The sequence below is a fragment of the Panthera tigris genome, chromosome A1, assembly GCF_018350195.1.
Source record: "Panthera tigris isolate Pti1 chromosome A1, P.tigris_Pti1_mat1.1, whole genome shotgun sequence".
NCBI classification, from domain to species: Eukaryota; Metazoa; Chordata; class Mammalia; order Carnivora; family Felidae; genus Panthera; species Panthera tigris.
In genome coordinates, this window is record NC_056660.1 from 4081749 (window position 1) to 4096750 (window position 15002).

Genomic DNA, 15002 nt, shown 5'->3' on the forward strand with positions numbered 1-15002 from the left:
TTTGCTTTCAGGGTGCTGCTCACAAAGCACAATGGTCCAGGCCACATGTCCACAATGCAGGGAGCTCCGTGGGGCCGAAGCACAGCACTAATGAGCCCCGGGTCAAGAGGTCCCTCCTCATTCCAGAAGGGCCTTCAGCCACACTCTGCTTCTGGCGACAGATGGGGCCCTAACCTCAATTTCCTTTCATCTCACACGTGGGGGGTGAGGGGGACGGGTCTTGGCCACAGGAGGACCAATTCATAATAATGTTCAGTGACTCCGGGAATTAACCCTCCCATCGAAGACGTTACTGCATCGCTAGGCGTGTTTTACACAGCAAATCTCCCTTGATGAGATTTGTGTACATCAAAGATCATTTGCCTGGTTTTCGTGTGAGTCCCTGCTTTCAAACGCCTCCTGGAAGCTCCCGGTGAAAACATAAGAGTCCTCGTTCAGTCCCTCACCTATTTCTGCCGGTGTTGAACTCGGGCAAGACCCTAGGATTACTCGCCACTGCAACGAACCGTGCAGAGCACCAGGTGTTCTGACTCCCCGCGTCAGCTTCTAGGGAGGCCCTGTTCCAGGGTGCAGGGGGATGGGATAGGGGTTTCATGCTGGTTGCAGGGGTGGGTGGCCTCCAAGAAGAAATGGGCACATGCCCACTCGGAACTATTTTGTCTTTTGAAATGTTTTCATTGAATTCGCTTTAGCATCGCCAGAAATGTTACGTGGAGTCCAGGGATCCCAGGATTTTTTTCCTGCCCTGCTTTTAAGAAGTCGTAAAGAATGACACCTGCACTTCAAACACCTTTGGAGCTCTGGGCCTCTTTGAGCAATGATGTGTGCGGTAGAAAAATTATAAAGGAAGTGTTGAAAAAGAAACGTGACTATTTAAATGTCATTTATACTGAACTCAGTAGCTGTTCAAGCCAATGTTTTGCTATTAAAATTCGTTCGAGATTCACAGAACCCACTATAAAGTACACTTTCAGGAAAAATTAGATGAAACAAATTAGGGAGAGAAGTTACATAAAGAATGATTAGATTCTACTGTGTTCTCAGGTTTGCAAAAATGTTTTCACCTGACCTTCTAAAAGTTGGCAAATTTCCCTCAGAAAATAGAACATTTTCCTTCATTCCATGGAAGAGTGGTCTGGAATTCAGAGATGCCCTGTACCCCGGATTGTGATGAAGACAAAATTTCTGATGACCTTCTGTTTTGATAAACACTAAAAATAAAATCATCTTGTTGTATCGAATCGGCCATTGTCAAGAACCGATCGTCAAGAGAACGCTAAATAATGTGCAACAGGTCTCATTTTAAATTACGGAGAATGAGACCAACGTGGTGATTTTTTGTGAGTTACAAGTGAAAACTATGGATTTAGGAGAAACAATCCCAAAGGCACGGATAGCTTTGGGGTTAGCACGGGGCAACGGCTTTCCTCTACCGAATCCTTTTCTTTTGTGAATTTAAAAAATGCTCAACAGGTATTACTGAATTACACCTATCTAAGAACTACAGGGGCGCCTGGGTGGCTCAGTCGGTTAAGCATCCGACTTCGGCTCAGGTCATGATCTCGCGGTCCATGAGTTCGAGCCCCGCGTCAGGTTCTGTGCTGACCGCTCAGAGCCTGGAGCCTGCTTCAGATTCTGTGTCTCCCTCTCCCTCTGCCCCTCCCCTGCTCATGCTCTGTCTCTCTGTATCTCAAAAATAAATTAAAACATTAAAAAAAAGGTAAAGCGGGGCACCTGGGTGGCTCAGTCGGTTGGGCGGCCGACTTCAGCTCGGGTCACAATCTCACGGTCCGTGAGTTCGAGCCCCACGTCGGGCTCTGTGCTGACAGCTCAGATCCTGGAGCCTGTTTCAGATTCTGTGTCTCCCTCTCTCTCTGAGCCTCCCCCGTTCATGCTCTGTCTCTCCCTGTCTCAAAAATAAATAAACGTTAAAAAAATAAAATAAAATAAAAACTAAGAACTACATGTTGTTTTAAAATATAGTTTTCAGAATCCCCGATAAAGACCAAGAGTAAGTCTCTGCCCTCAGGCTTAAGGGAGAGGGTGGTACATATTTAGCCAGTGATTAATTGCTGGTTATCTGCGGAGTAATTACTTTAATTGAAACACCACTGTTTCGCTGGTGTTCGACCTCTACTACTTTAAGTTTCCAGGAAAAGACAGTTTGCTTTAAGTCCTTAAAGATGGGTCACGCTTCAGACAAAGACGACATTTTTAAAATGTTCCCCTCTCCTTGCAGCAGAGCCCCTGGGGGTTGTCTGCAATGGTCTTAGAGTGCTATTTAACTACTCTGAATATTTGACACCCAGGCTTTGTGAAAAAATTGTGATTCTTATCAACGAAGAGGCAATTAAATGCAGTCCTTTGGAACCCAGATGGATCAGGGATCTTATCACACTCCCGCAATCGCTGTCCTTTCCAACTGGGAAACAGATAACAGAAACTGTGCTGCGTGAGGCACACTAGCCTAACGTGATTGGAAATCAGGCAGACTCTGGCTGCTCCGGAGCTCTGCTCCCCCACAGGCTGAATTATAGCTCTCCTACCAGTCCCACGGCGCTGAATGATGTCATGGGATCTGCAGTTCAGCGAGATGAAAGGGATCAAGCAGAACCCGCTGGCACTAGGCAAAGCCTCCAACACACAATCCACAACACGGCTTGGGAACCGAAAAGGCTACGGATCCAGCCACTCAGCTCAAGCTTGGGAGAGCCACGGCTATCGCCTGGTTGCAAAGGGGAAGGGGGAAAAAAGAGAGAGAGAGAGAGAGGAAAACAACGTGATCCGTGTTAAACAAAAGAATTTGTGGACGAGGAGGGGAGGGCAACTACCTGCGGAAAGGGAACTTTCTCGATATCCATGCATATATATAAACTTAGCCCTGCCTTTGATGTTCTGCAACTGATCGCCGATCAGATTACGGCATTTCATCTCCCTGCTCGTCTGCCTTTGATCTGCATGGTTAATTTTATTTTCCTGGATTTGAAGTTTCGTCCGGGCTTGTGCTGACATACATTTTTGGGAAGGTAGCAGCACTTGGCACAGAAATGCTGCCGCGGAGAAACTGAGTTGCCGAAAGGGTGAGTCCTGGAAAGAGTTCAGCACGTTTGCAGGTACAAATTTTATGTTTTGTCGTAGCTTTCACTTCACTTTTCCTGTGTGCTCTAAGGAAACGACGGCTTCAGTCAATTAAAAGCGGGCATTTCTCTGCTTGAATACCACATTGTGTTTCCTGGGTGTATCAGAGTAACTATGATTCTCCATGCCGTTTTTAGAGGTGATACAAAAGGGTTGGCAATGGGTCATGCAAACTGCACTTGGAAATGAGTTGTTCAAACAGGAGAAAACAGAGCGCTAACTTTAGCATACAACCCGCCTTCAGAGCCTGAGATCTGTAAGCTGTAATTGCGTTGAGTGTTTACAGGTTACTTTATTTAGTAAACAGGCCGGAGAACTTTCCTAGACGCCCCGAGGCTTTCCTTATTTTCTTACATAAAAGAGTATAGTGCACCTTTGGCAATACTGTTCCTTAGTTTATTTATTCTCTCACCTCCCAGACGTAAACCCATCAACTACATTTCCTTATGCAGTTTGCATCCTCAAGGGAATCACTGAAAAGGCATTCAAGTACGATTAAAGCCTTTTAGGTGTAAAACTGAAGGATGTTTAAACCAGAGAGGGTAAAGTTGTGCCAAGTTTTGTTAAAAAAAAATCCTCTAGTGATTTTCTGTAACCTTTGGAAATAGCACAAGCCTTGTTTACAGAAACATTCCCGCCGTTGGTATTCCTAAATTAACATTTACTTTAAATTTATACTGACAGCTGTTGCCAGTTAAAAGTTGCCAACTGTTTATGAAAACTATCTGAGTAATCAACAGTTGCCATGCTCCACACAGGTTTTAGTCAAATTCTCACTTGGGTTTATACTCCACTTGGCAAAACCAAAATATATCTTGCAGTGGGTGCCAAATTTGAAAGTTAACTGTTGTTTTTTGTCAGTTCAGTGATCACACACACACACACACACACGCACGCACAACTAGCACACTTACAGAGAGCTCTTTACATGGAGAGGCAAGATTTTAATACAGTGCAAAAGAGTCTGTGTTCACATTAGTTCACTTTAGTGTTCTAGTCTTTATTTGGGTAAAATAATTATCATCACAATGGCATATTTTATGCTAGCTGAACCACAAAGAAATTATAAGTGATAAGATTAGTTATCCTTTAGTTTGAAATTCTGATGAAACAGGAAAGGTCTAATGAGCCTCATTTCATATGTAATTAATTTTTCAGAGCCAATTAATTTAATTACTTTCTAAAGTTTCCTCCAGATAGTAGAAGGAGGGTAATTAGCACTGTTTGTTTAATTTTAAAACTGTGATCACTGTTGAGAGGATATTATTTAAAACCATACTAAGCTGACTATATTTTAGAGATGTGTCGGTAAGAATTTAATCTAAGAGATTTAACTGTTGTTTTTTAGTCACGACGCCGGGAGAGGCATTTAAATTTTTGTTCTACTGACAGTGTAACAAAGCCAGTTCAAAATATCCTGGGGTATCAGTTTAGGTCGATTCTTTCAATTGTTTGCTGAAAAAAATCCTCTTTAAATCACAAAAGCAGTATTCATGTTCACATTCCAATAAAGAAAATTAAGCTTTTAAAGTAACCAGTGGAGAAGATGCCTGAAGAAATAACACGCCGAGGAACTTGATCATGTAGTTTACATTTGGGATTTATAAAATTTCTTAAATGATTGCTTCTACTGCTACCAGGCTCATTTTAACAGATACAAACACTCCTCAGCACTAAACAAAAGGGAGAATCAGCAATTATCTGATTAATTTCGGCTTTGTAGAAAACTAGTTTGGGCAAGTCAAGTCCTTGAAAATCCACTTCAGTTTCTGAATTAATTCAGTTAATTGTTTACTTCTTGGGTCCTGGTTGAGAAATGAAACAGATTGTATTTGATTTTAAAAGGAAGATGGCTATTGCTGAGGTACAGGTATGACGTCGAAAGGCATTTCTTAATTAATTGCCACATGATGATCTCAGTCGTGACTTAAGTAGCCCTGATCCATAATACTTCCATGAAGGACACCCTTGTATTGCATTTCTTTCAAAGCACTCTCCTATCTATTGCTTCAATGGCAGCGTTGTTACTGTAGAAGGACCAAGTCTTCAAAAGACTTTTCTAGTCCTGATTCGCTATGTGACCTTAAGAGAGTCACTTCACTACTTGTTTTTCTCCTGTGTTAAATGAGGGAGTTGACTATCTCGTTGTGAAATAAGCCGGTGGAATTTTTATAGCCATTTTGCAGATGAGCAGACTGAGATTAGAGAAAAGTTAACTTGACTCTCCTAACCAAGGTCACATGGCTGGTTTTTCAAGTCCTAATCCAGTGTTCTCTCTATTTCACCACGAATCGTCTATTTTCTAACAACTGCACAACAAATTCAATGCACTATGTAGCTGAACAGAGAACAATGTTAGTCTGAAAGATAAAGAGTAAGATAGCCACTTCCTAATGGAGTATATATTTTTGTTTCCTCAATAGATGTCAGTTAGCTGGATTAGTCTGGTTATGTTCTACCTGTTCCTTTTGCTTCTGTATTTCTAAGCAGTCTGAACACATGCTGGACCATAATGTTTAAGATGATTTTTTTTTTTTTTAAGAGAGAGAGAGAGAGCACACGCAGGCAGGGGAGGGGCAGAGGGACAGGGAGAGAGAGAATCTTAAGAGAGAGAATCTCCATGCCCAGCAAAGAGCCTGACACAGGGCTCAATCTCACCACCGTGAGACCACGACCTGAGCGAGATCAAGAGTCAGACATGTAACCTCCTAAGGCCCCCAGGTGCCCCTAAAATAATTTTTACCAAAAGTCGAAGTCTCGGCTCAATGTGCAATTCTATATATTTGTGTGAGTCGGCCTGTGTATGTGTGCATATACAAGTGGGGCATCATATAAATAAATCTTTATGTGTTTTCCAGGAATTCATATTTTCTGAGAAGATGTCCCTGAAAAGTTTAATAGTGAATAAAATGTCGTTATTCGTTGAGGGAGATTCCTGGTGGGATTTTTGTGAGATTTTACTTTGCAAATTTCATATGGCTTGTACATGATCTGTGTTCCATGCCACATTTGATTACATTAAGAATCCTTGAACAAGTTTCCTTTAATTTTTTCTGTTCCTTTTTTCCCTTGAGAAAAAAACATTTCTTGCGAATAAATTCAACTTATTGATTGACTATAAAGCTTGAACGTAGATACTGCTCTTAAGGCCAAATAGCCATCCCCAAGTCTTCTCATCCTCCTAAAGTTTTCATATAAAGCTTTACAGATTATTATTCCATAACAGTCACTAATATTTCTTAATTCACTAATTATTAATTATTTCACTGATACGTATTGAGGACTTGTGTGCCAGGCACTCTCACAATGTTTTTCACTCTCTCATTTAATTTTATAATTGTCTCCTTCATGGTACAGATGAGGAAAGTGAGTCTCAGAGAGACTCATAGACAACATGTGCGAGATCACAAGGCTAATTAAGTGGCAGCACTTGAGTGTATCTGATTTCAGACCTTGGGTTCTTTTGTTCTAGGACTAGACCGTTAATTGTTTCCATCACAAGAATTATATAGAGCCAACTTGATTTTGCCCAAAAAACAGGTTCTGTAGTTTACTTTCTTTTGATATATTTTATTTTATTTTATTTTATTTTTAAATGTTTTTATTTATTTTGGAGACAGAGAGAGACAGAGCATGAGCAGGGGAGGGGAAGAGAGAGAGGGAGACACAGAATCGGAAGCAGGCTCCAGGCTCTGAGCTGTCAGCACAGAGCCCGACGCGGGGCTTGAACTCACAGACCGTGAGATCATGACCTGAGCCGAACTCGGACGCTCAACCAACTGAGCCACCCAGGCGCCCCTCTTTTGATTTATAAGAGCTATTAGAAATTTTTGATAGAGCTTTCCATCAGTTAGCCTAGAATCTATAGCTATAAAGGATGTCAAGACATAAACCATTCTTCCTCTGCTTCACTAGACAGAACTCAGACATCTGCCACCGGCTTGGTCAGACTCTCTTCTCTGTGATGGCAGAGACAGTCCAAGTCGCCCTGGAAAAATTAATAATTTGGTGCCCCCTTGAGAGGATGATGCTTTATCATTTTGTCAGCCCAATTTAGAAAACTGGCCCTGAAAAGGAGGGCAGGGGAGGCTCCCCGGTGGCGGTGCTTAATTTCCCCTCTACTGTCCCTCGCCGTTCAGCGTTGCCCCTGAATTGTTCCTCAAACCCACCCACTGGCTGAAATCACCACTGAGAAGTTACCAAGTCTCCCATCCTTAGACTGACAGATGGTTTCACAGCATCCAGGGTGAGTTCAGTTTGCTCTTTGATGAAAAGAGGGAGGGAGAGCGGAGATGGGCAGGTGGGGCTTTCCAGCAACTTTATCAAACCATTCCTTCCACCATAAACCACCCTCTGTGAGAGGCGTACTGATAAGTACAGCTTTCTGCATCCTGCTAAATGTCCCCATTCTTGGGCTGTTCCCAGGAAGCCCGGTCTTTCATTCAGCCACATGCGGAGGAGCCTGCCACATTTATCAGGAAAGAGAGGAGGAGAGTCCAGGGCCATTTCTTTTCTCATTAAACACATGACAAGTCTAGCCAATGGCGGATGTCGTAAATTCACAAAGATCACTGCAACTGCTATTCACTCATAACAGCTTTGCTCTAAATAACCTCGTTGGCCTTTGCACGTATATTGGCTTATGTAGTGGTATGGTGAACATTATGTTAAGACTCAGGGGGCCTGGGTTCTGACTCCAGCTTTATTATGAACTTGGTGTGTGACCTTGAGCAAGTCACAGCATGTCTGGCCCCAACCCGGCACTGATCATCCAGGATTGGCGGCAATGGGTGTTGCGAGTTACTTAAGTAGCTGCATCTTGGTTATTTTTTCCCTCATTTTCTTAACTATATTTGACAAACTTTATTCATCTTTGAGATCGTCACTCCCACTTGTTAACTCATTCAACAAATGTTAATGAGTACCTACTATGTGCCAGGCACTGTAAATTAAATTCCACTGACAGACAAAATTCAGTACCTTCATGTGGCCTGCATTCTGTTGCCTTTTCCCAAGGACTAGTGGTTTACGCTAGAAATTACTAGGAAGTCAAACAATTTTCCTTGAACTTTGCTTTTAGTGAGCTGGCTGGTCACTAAAACTAATTTTTTTTTTTTTTTAAGTTTGTTACTTCACTAGTTTAAGTGGGGGGGGGGGGATAGCCTCTTGTCTTCCAGCATCTGAATGAGGGTGGTAAAGTGGGCAGTATTTACTGAACTTAACCAGCCTCTTTTTTTTTTTTTTAACGTTTATTTATTTTTGAGACAGAGAGAGACAAAACATGAACGGGGGAGGGGCAGAGAGAGAGGGAGACACAGAATCGGAAGCAGGCTCCAGGCTCTGAACCATCAGCTCAGAGCCTGATGCGGGGCTCCAACTCACGGACCGCGAGATCGTGACCTGAGCCGAAGTCGGACGCTTAACCGACTGAGCCACCCAGGCGCCCCAACCAGCCTCTTCTTTAAGGATAAGATGCGTGCAATAGCTAGAGTGCAGAATTCCAGTGCTCTTTGCCCCCACTGTCAAATATCATTTCAATTACCATTTATTTACTGCTGCTAGGCTTTGGATGCCCTACAATAGATATCCTGCCATCGTAATAATGGCTGCCATTTAGTGAGCGTTTACTCTGTGCCAGGCATGGAGCTGAGTGCTTTAAATGCCTTGTTTTATTGAGCAACCAACGATGAGACAAATTTTACAGATGAGAGAAAAAAAAAAAGGAAATTTAAGGAGGCTAAGCTCCTTTTCCCAGGATATGCAATAGTGGATGGCAAATTGGCATCCAAGACCAGATAATCTGATGCCAAGGCCGATGCATGTCAAAAATAATGTCTCTCTCTATAGTGAACTAATAGGCTAACCGGGCAGATCAATCATACACACATAAAATGATGCAAGAACGAATGGGCTAAATAATGTCTTACTGTCTCTAAGTACAAAAGGAGGCCAGAGAACAAAAGAGCTTTTAGCTGAAGTCACAGAGGTAGTTCTCAAGTTGGCAGATTAAATTCCACTGAGAAAACATTTATTGAACATTTGCTTGGATGTTTGATATTATCAGAGATACAAGTTTGAACAAAATACACCCCTTCTCTGTAAGCATTTTTAACTCCTTAAGGCAGAAAGCTAAGTCAGTCCCACTTGGATGCAAGTGCTATCATTGTAGGAAGCCCACGAATCTTGGATAGACTCGGGAGAGCTGTGGCTTTCCAGCTGGTTCTGAAATAGAAGTCAGGTGTAAGTGAGGAGTCAGAGCAGTAAAGGGGAATCGGTGAGTATTAAGAGGAAGAGAAGGGGAAGTTCGGGGCACATTTGAGGCAAGCGAGCCGACCAGTTTGGCCAGAACAGAAAGTGTGTGGTCTAGAGGAGAGAAAGATAAGGCTGAAAATGTGGGCAGAGCCCCAAACACGGCAATCTTTGAATGCTAATTTAAGGAGCCAGAAAGCCGGTCTTAACAATGAGGAGCCTCTCGTAAACCTTTTAATTAGACGCTGCCAGTGATGAAAGGCGGGAGGAAGCAGACCGCTCGCGGGACAGACCAGCGGAGAGAAAGGTTGACTGCGGCAATGTCCCGGGGCAAGGTGGGGAGGGCCTGTACCTTGGTGGAGTTAGTGGGACAAAGGGTTTTCCCTTCCTCTTTTTAGAGGAAGAAAGGGTGACTGTGTGAGACCTCACAAAGGAAGAGGCAACAATTCAGCTTCACCAAGACGCTGAGTGCTCTAGGTGCCAGACCCGGGGACGTTAAGGAAGTAACACGTGCCCTCCGGTGATTGAAGTCCAGGTAGGGAAAGGAGCGCAATCAAACAGGCGACTTCGGTATAACACGCACAGGAGTGCAGTCGTGTAGTTGTGCCAGGCCACGGCACAGATGGGCTGCGAGGCTCTCTTCCTACCTCCCAATAAATACAGCAGACTCCTCTGCGTGAAACTTCCCTGAGCAGCGGCACATGATGCTAGGCTAGGGTTGCCCGAGCCCGGGGACGTTTAGGAAGATGCAGAAACCTGCACTTATCAGAACTCCTCTCACAGAGAGTGGTTTGTGCTGGAAGGGCTGAGTGGATTGAAAAGTCGCTGCAAAGCCTACCCCCCCCCCCCTTTCATCGAAGAGCAAATTGAACTCGCTGTGGATGGTGGGAAACCACCTCTCCATCTAAGGATGGAAGTCTTGCCGTGAGGTTCAAATAAGACGGTGCATATCATTTGTAAGTTATTTACAAAGTCGATGTTGGGGTCTGTATTCAGACTGGGTTAGATTTGAAGTAGGTCATCTTGAGGTGTGACCCTTGGGAATGCTTTTGAATGTACTTTTCACAAGCACCTGGCCTAGCACTATGGTGTGCTCAAGGTCTCAAGACGTACTATCAGAAATTAACTAGAACAACTCATTCATTTATTCATCAACAAACATTTATCGAGGGGCTACTATGGGCTTTAAGGTATCGTAAAGAAACACAGGCTATGGTTCCATCCAAAGAGTGGTGTCGTTGTGTCGGGAAAACAAAACCAACAGACAAGCGGTGGATGCCTCTTTTTACCAAAGTCATGAATGTATCTTGTGTTTGAATGAAATTTCCCCTTTTATTTACCCGCTGGACAGATGAAACAATAGCTGCTTACATTTCTATGGCATTCTACTGCTGAAAAAGTACTTTTTAGGTACCTGATTCTTTCACTCCTTCCAACAAATTTGCAAACCGGGCACCGTTAGCTCCGTTTGATAAGTGCATAAAGTGCAGAAGTTTCAACACCTTCCACAAAATACTTTGTTAAGGCGTGGAGCCAGCTCTCTGTGCTCCCCCACATGGCCAGCGGCTTCCAGGTTAAGGAGCGACCTTAACGGTTGGATTGGGCTAGTGCTGGCTGGATTGGGCTAGTGCTGGCGCGGAGGAGGGGGACCCAAGCGTATACACGAGGATTCACCTTGTTAACTGATCCTTAGAGGTTTCTGGCCAAGGTGGGGGAGGGGGCGCCTTGGGTGAGTGTCTGCTGGAAAAATGCATCAATGAATGAATGAGACGATTATTGACGAGCCAGGTCATCATGATTTTGATCGACCAGAGCAAACGTGCCACATCGTTTTCGGGGGGGGGGGGGGGGTTCTTTCCTGCTACGCAGAAGCAGGTGCTGGGTAGAATGCGACCAGGCAAGGGAAAGGCACACAGGTCCTGAGAAAATACGTCCAGAGTACAAACGGCGGCTCTCTCGCTTCGCCAAAGGCAGTTCCCCTCACACAGCCAAGCTTTTGCCGGTCTCGGTGCCCCGCTCTCCCCCCACCTCCCCCACCCCCGGCCCCAGTTAGCCTGCGGGACGCATCCGCCAGCTCCCGCAGCCTCAGGGGTCAAGCCTTCCGCGCCTCTGACCTCGGCTCGGCAGTGGGAGGGGAGCCGGGGTTGAGCACAGCTGGGGCGGCCCAGCGCCGGAGGCGGGGCGAGGGGACGGGAGGGGCCCCGGGTGGGCGGGGCCGGCCCCGGGTGGGCGGGGCCGGCCCCGGGTGGGCGGGGCCGGCCCCGGGTGGGCGGGGCCGGCCCCGGGTGGGCGGGGCCGGCCCCGGGTGGGCGGGGCCGGCCCCGGGTGGGCGGGGCCGGCCCCGGGTGGGCGGGGCCGGCCCCGGGTGGGCGGGGCCGGCCCCGGGTGGGCGGGGCCGGCCCCGGGTGGGCGGGGCCGGCCCCGGGTGGGCGGGGCCCGGGAGGCGGCTGCCGTTGCCGGGCTACCGGAGAGCGCGCAGCCCGCGGCGCAGGGAAGCGTCCGGCTCGCTCGCGAAGAGGACCCCCCCCCCCCGCCCAGACCCGCCTGCGCGCCGGGTACCCTGCACCCGGCCCTTTCCGCGCGCCCCTTTGGCTGCAAGCCCGCCTGGACCTGCAGGGCGCGACGGGGAGCGGCGGCCGGCGAAGCCTCCTGGGTCACTGGGAAGGTAGGTGCCCGGCTCCGCCGGGGGCCGCGCGGAGGTCCCTCGCCCCCGCCCCCGCCCCGGGTGGGTCCCCGAGGCTCGGCAGCCGGGGGGGAGGCGGCCGCCTGAGGCGAGGGTCGCCGGCGAGGGCTGCTCCGGCGCAGCGGAGGGGAGCGGGCGGACCGAGCCGGGCGAAGGTGACCCCCGGGCGGGGTGACAGCCAGGGGAGGAGGGAGGACGCTCTGCAGATGCTGGAGCTTTGGTCGCGGCCGCGAGGGGGACGCGGGAAAGCGAACGCCTCCGGGTCTCCGCCGGCGGTGGGAGCGGCGGGACCGGCGGGACTGGGTCTTAACATCCAGGGATCTTGGAACTGGGAAACGGCAGACGTGTGCGCGCGTGTAGATGAACCTGCGGGAGGCTGAAGCCGGGCCCGGAAAGGTGGCGCTGCAGCGTGTGCCCCGGGCGCCCCTGCGCGGACGCGGCGCCCCTGCGCGGACGCGGCGCCCCTGCGCGGACGCGGCGCCCCTGCGCGGACGCGGCGCCCCTGCGCGGACGCGGCGCCCCTGCGCGGACGCGGCGCCCCTGCGCGGACGCGGCGCCCCTGCGCGGACGCGGCGCCCCTGCGCGGACGCGGCGCCCCTGCGCGGACGCGGCGCCCCTGCGCGGACGCGGCGCTGCTCGGGGGAAGCGGGCGCAGGCCTGGCCTGCCCGCCCCGCCGCCGTGGGGCGGGGCAGAGGACACTCACGGCCCTTACGAGCCCTCCGTAAACAAATTCCGTGGAAGCGGAATCTCGCAGACCGCGGACCATCTGTCAGGACGGTGATGGGCAGAGCAGGTCGTAGATGAGGGAGGAAGGTCAGTGCTCGCGGCCCTCGTCTGGGTTGCGTCCCAGAGAAATTTACTGATCAACTCTCGAAGATGAAGTTTGGGAGGCTCGGCGTTCAGTGATCCGTTTTGATGGATCACTTTGGATGGTAGCAAACTGTTCATCGGACATGTGAGGAATCCATGTGAGTTTTTTTTTTTTTTTTTTTTTTTTTTGCATTTTCATCAAAGGACTCGATCTGCAAACACGTCCATAAGCCTCGTGCCGTATTTCTTGAGCCGAAATAACTCAAAATATTTATGCAGGTGTAGTTTTCTACTCCATTGACGGTTTTCCTTTACTAGAAGACAGTTTCTTCCCATAAACAGGAAACAGTTATTGTTAAACATGACTTATGCAAACGGAAGGTTTTAATATGCTGTTATTTCATGATCCGGTACTGCTCTGCAAAAGGGAGGATTATGTTGCATTAGTTCAGGATTTGCTCAGTATGTTTTCTGTTGTGCAGTGTCACCTCGGGCGTTTTTGCCAGTGCTGCTTTCATGTAGTTTGCAAATATTTTATTGCAAAGCGCTGCTTAGTCTCTAATTTAAAGATTGGCAACTTGAAGGGGGTGAGAATGGAGTCCCACTGTGGAAGAAGAACGTGTTGGGCATTAATCATCGTTCACAGGGATGTGGGTGCTTAAAAAGAATTTATCTGGGGTGATATTTATCGAGTTGTCCTGAAAATAATACAAAACCTAGAAATGCATTTCATTGCGAAAATAACACCTTGACATCAATGCATAGCTCTGTAAGTTCTTTATTTTCTGATCTATGAAATGCCATAACATCTACCCTATTATCAAGGCCACGTGACTTTATTGACTTGAGAATTTTTTTCCACAGTAAGTGCTGACTTTGAGACATTGTGTTAGTATTTTCTGGGACATTGATGGAAGTTACCATCCTTGACGAGAGTGTCTTTGGACTAGGCTGCGTCTTGAATTTGAAGTTAAGGACATGTGAAGACGTTTATGCACTTGAAATTGTAGTCTTAAAGTACCTTTCCTATCCGGAAAATTGAGTAAGGAACACTCCTCATATAAGCTTTTTAAAAGAAAAGAAAAGGAAAGGAAATGTCTTTACTTCAGGTAATCACTGGATTTCATTTGTACCTACCTGCACACAACATATGAATGGAAAAATGGAGACATGTAAGGGTCACATGTTGTCCTTGATATGTTAATTTACTAGTTACAGCTCTCAATGCGTGAATCGAGGGCATGTTGGGAATTTTCGAAACATAAGTGAAATATTCAGCTAACACCCATGAAGAGAATTTGATTCTCCTTTGTCGTGTATTTAAATCTCCAAGCTTAGCCCAATCCCCTGTGATCACCTCCATCACTCAGAAATTAGTAAAACACAAAAAACTGCAGGCACCGTGAACATATGAAGAAAGCAAGTCCTTTCAAATCTGCCGAGTCAATATTTAAAGTCAAGCATTTAAAATTCGGGGAAAGGCCAACATACCCTATCTCTGTTGATGACAGGTTGAATAAGAATACCCACCTTGAATAAATGTACACTCCAAATAAATAGACAGCTGCTTATGTGATAAGAGCCAGGAGCGGTTCAACAGTGAAGTACATTTGTCTCATGGCAGCTGATTATTATGAAACGTTCGTAGCCTTTTTAGAGTAACTTTCTAACTGAAGAAACAACAGTAAAGCAGTGTGAACACAGTTTCTTTTCGTGATTTACGTTGAGCAGTGAGTTCATGCATTGTATTTCATCCACCTAAAATGTTTACATTTAAAAGTAAGATGTTTAAACAGTATCGGGCTATCTTTTAGTCCACACATCACAGAATATGTACCTTTCAAACTGAAGTTTTAAAACCTGGGCTTTACAAAGAGAACAGGCACCCATCAGCAATTAGGTAAAACAAAGGAAGTTGTGTATCTGGAGATTAAATATTGTGGAGCCACTCTTCAGTGGGCTTGGATAGGTTTAACACGAGGAGATCTAAAAGAATGGACGCCACTTATACTGGAAAAGAACCCTTCGAATGTTTCAAAGAGAAGCTTTGGAACCGATCCAGACTTCTAAAATAAAAATTGAAACAGCTGTGTTTTAGAAATGGCTGTGCGCAGTTCTCTG

The 15002-nt window shown here is 46.7% G+C and overlaps 1 protein-coding gene across 7 annotated transcripts in view; it reads left to right on the top strand.

Annotated features, from left to right (window-relative positions):
• The first annotated feature begins 2640 nt into the window (after positions 1 to 2640).
• The window catches only part of TNFRSF19 (TNF receptor superfamily member 19), a 94239-nt gene continuing 81877 nt past the window's right edge, over positions 2641 to 15002 (top strand). For 3 of the 7 annotated variants that reach the window (XM_042982201.1, XM_042981953.1, XM_042982259.1), the window contains exon 1: positions 11935 to 12052. The gene's annotated coding sequence lies outside the window, so the exon portion shown is untranslated. Of the gene's footprint in view, positions 3114 to 9886; positions 9923 to 11934; positions 12053 to 12725; positions 13040 to 15002 lie in introns of those variants that run through there. The other 4 variants (XM_007074356.3, XM_015540153.2, XM_042982140.1 and 1 more) reach the window with 4 other exon arrangements.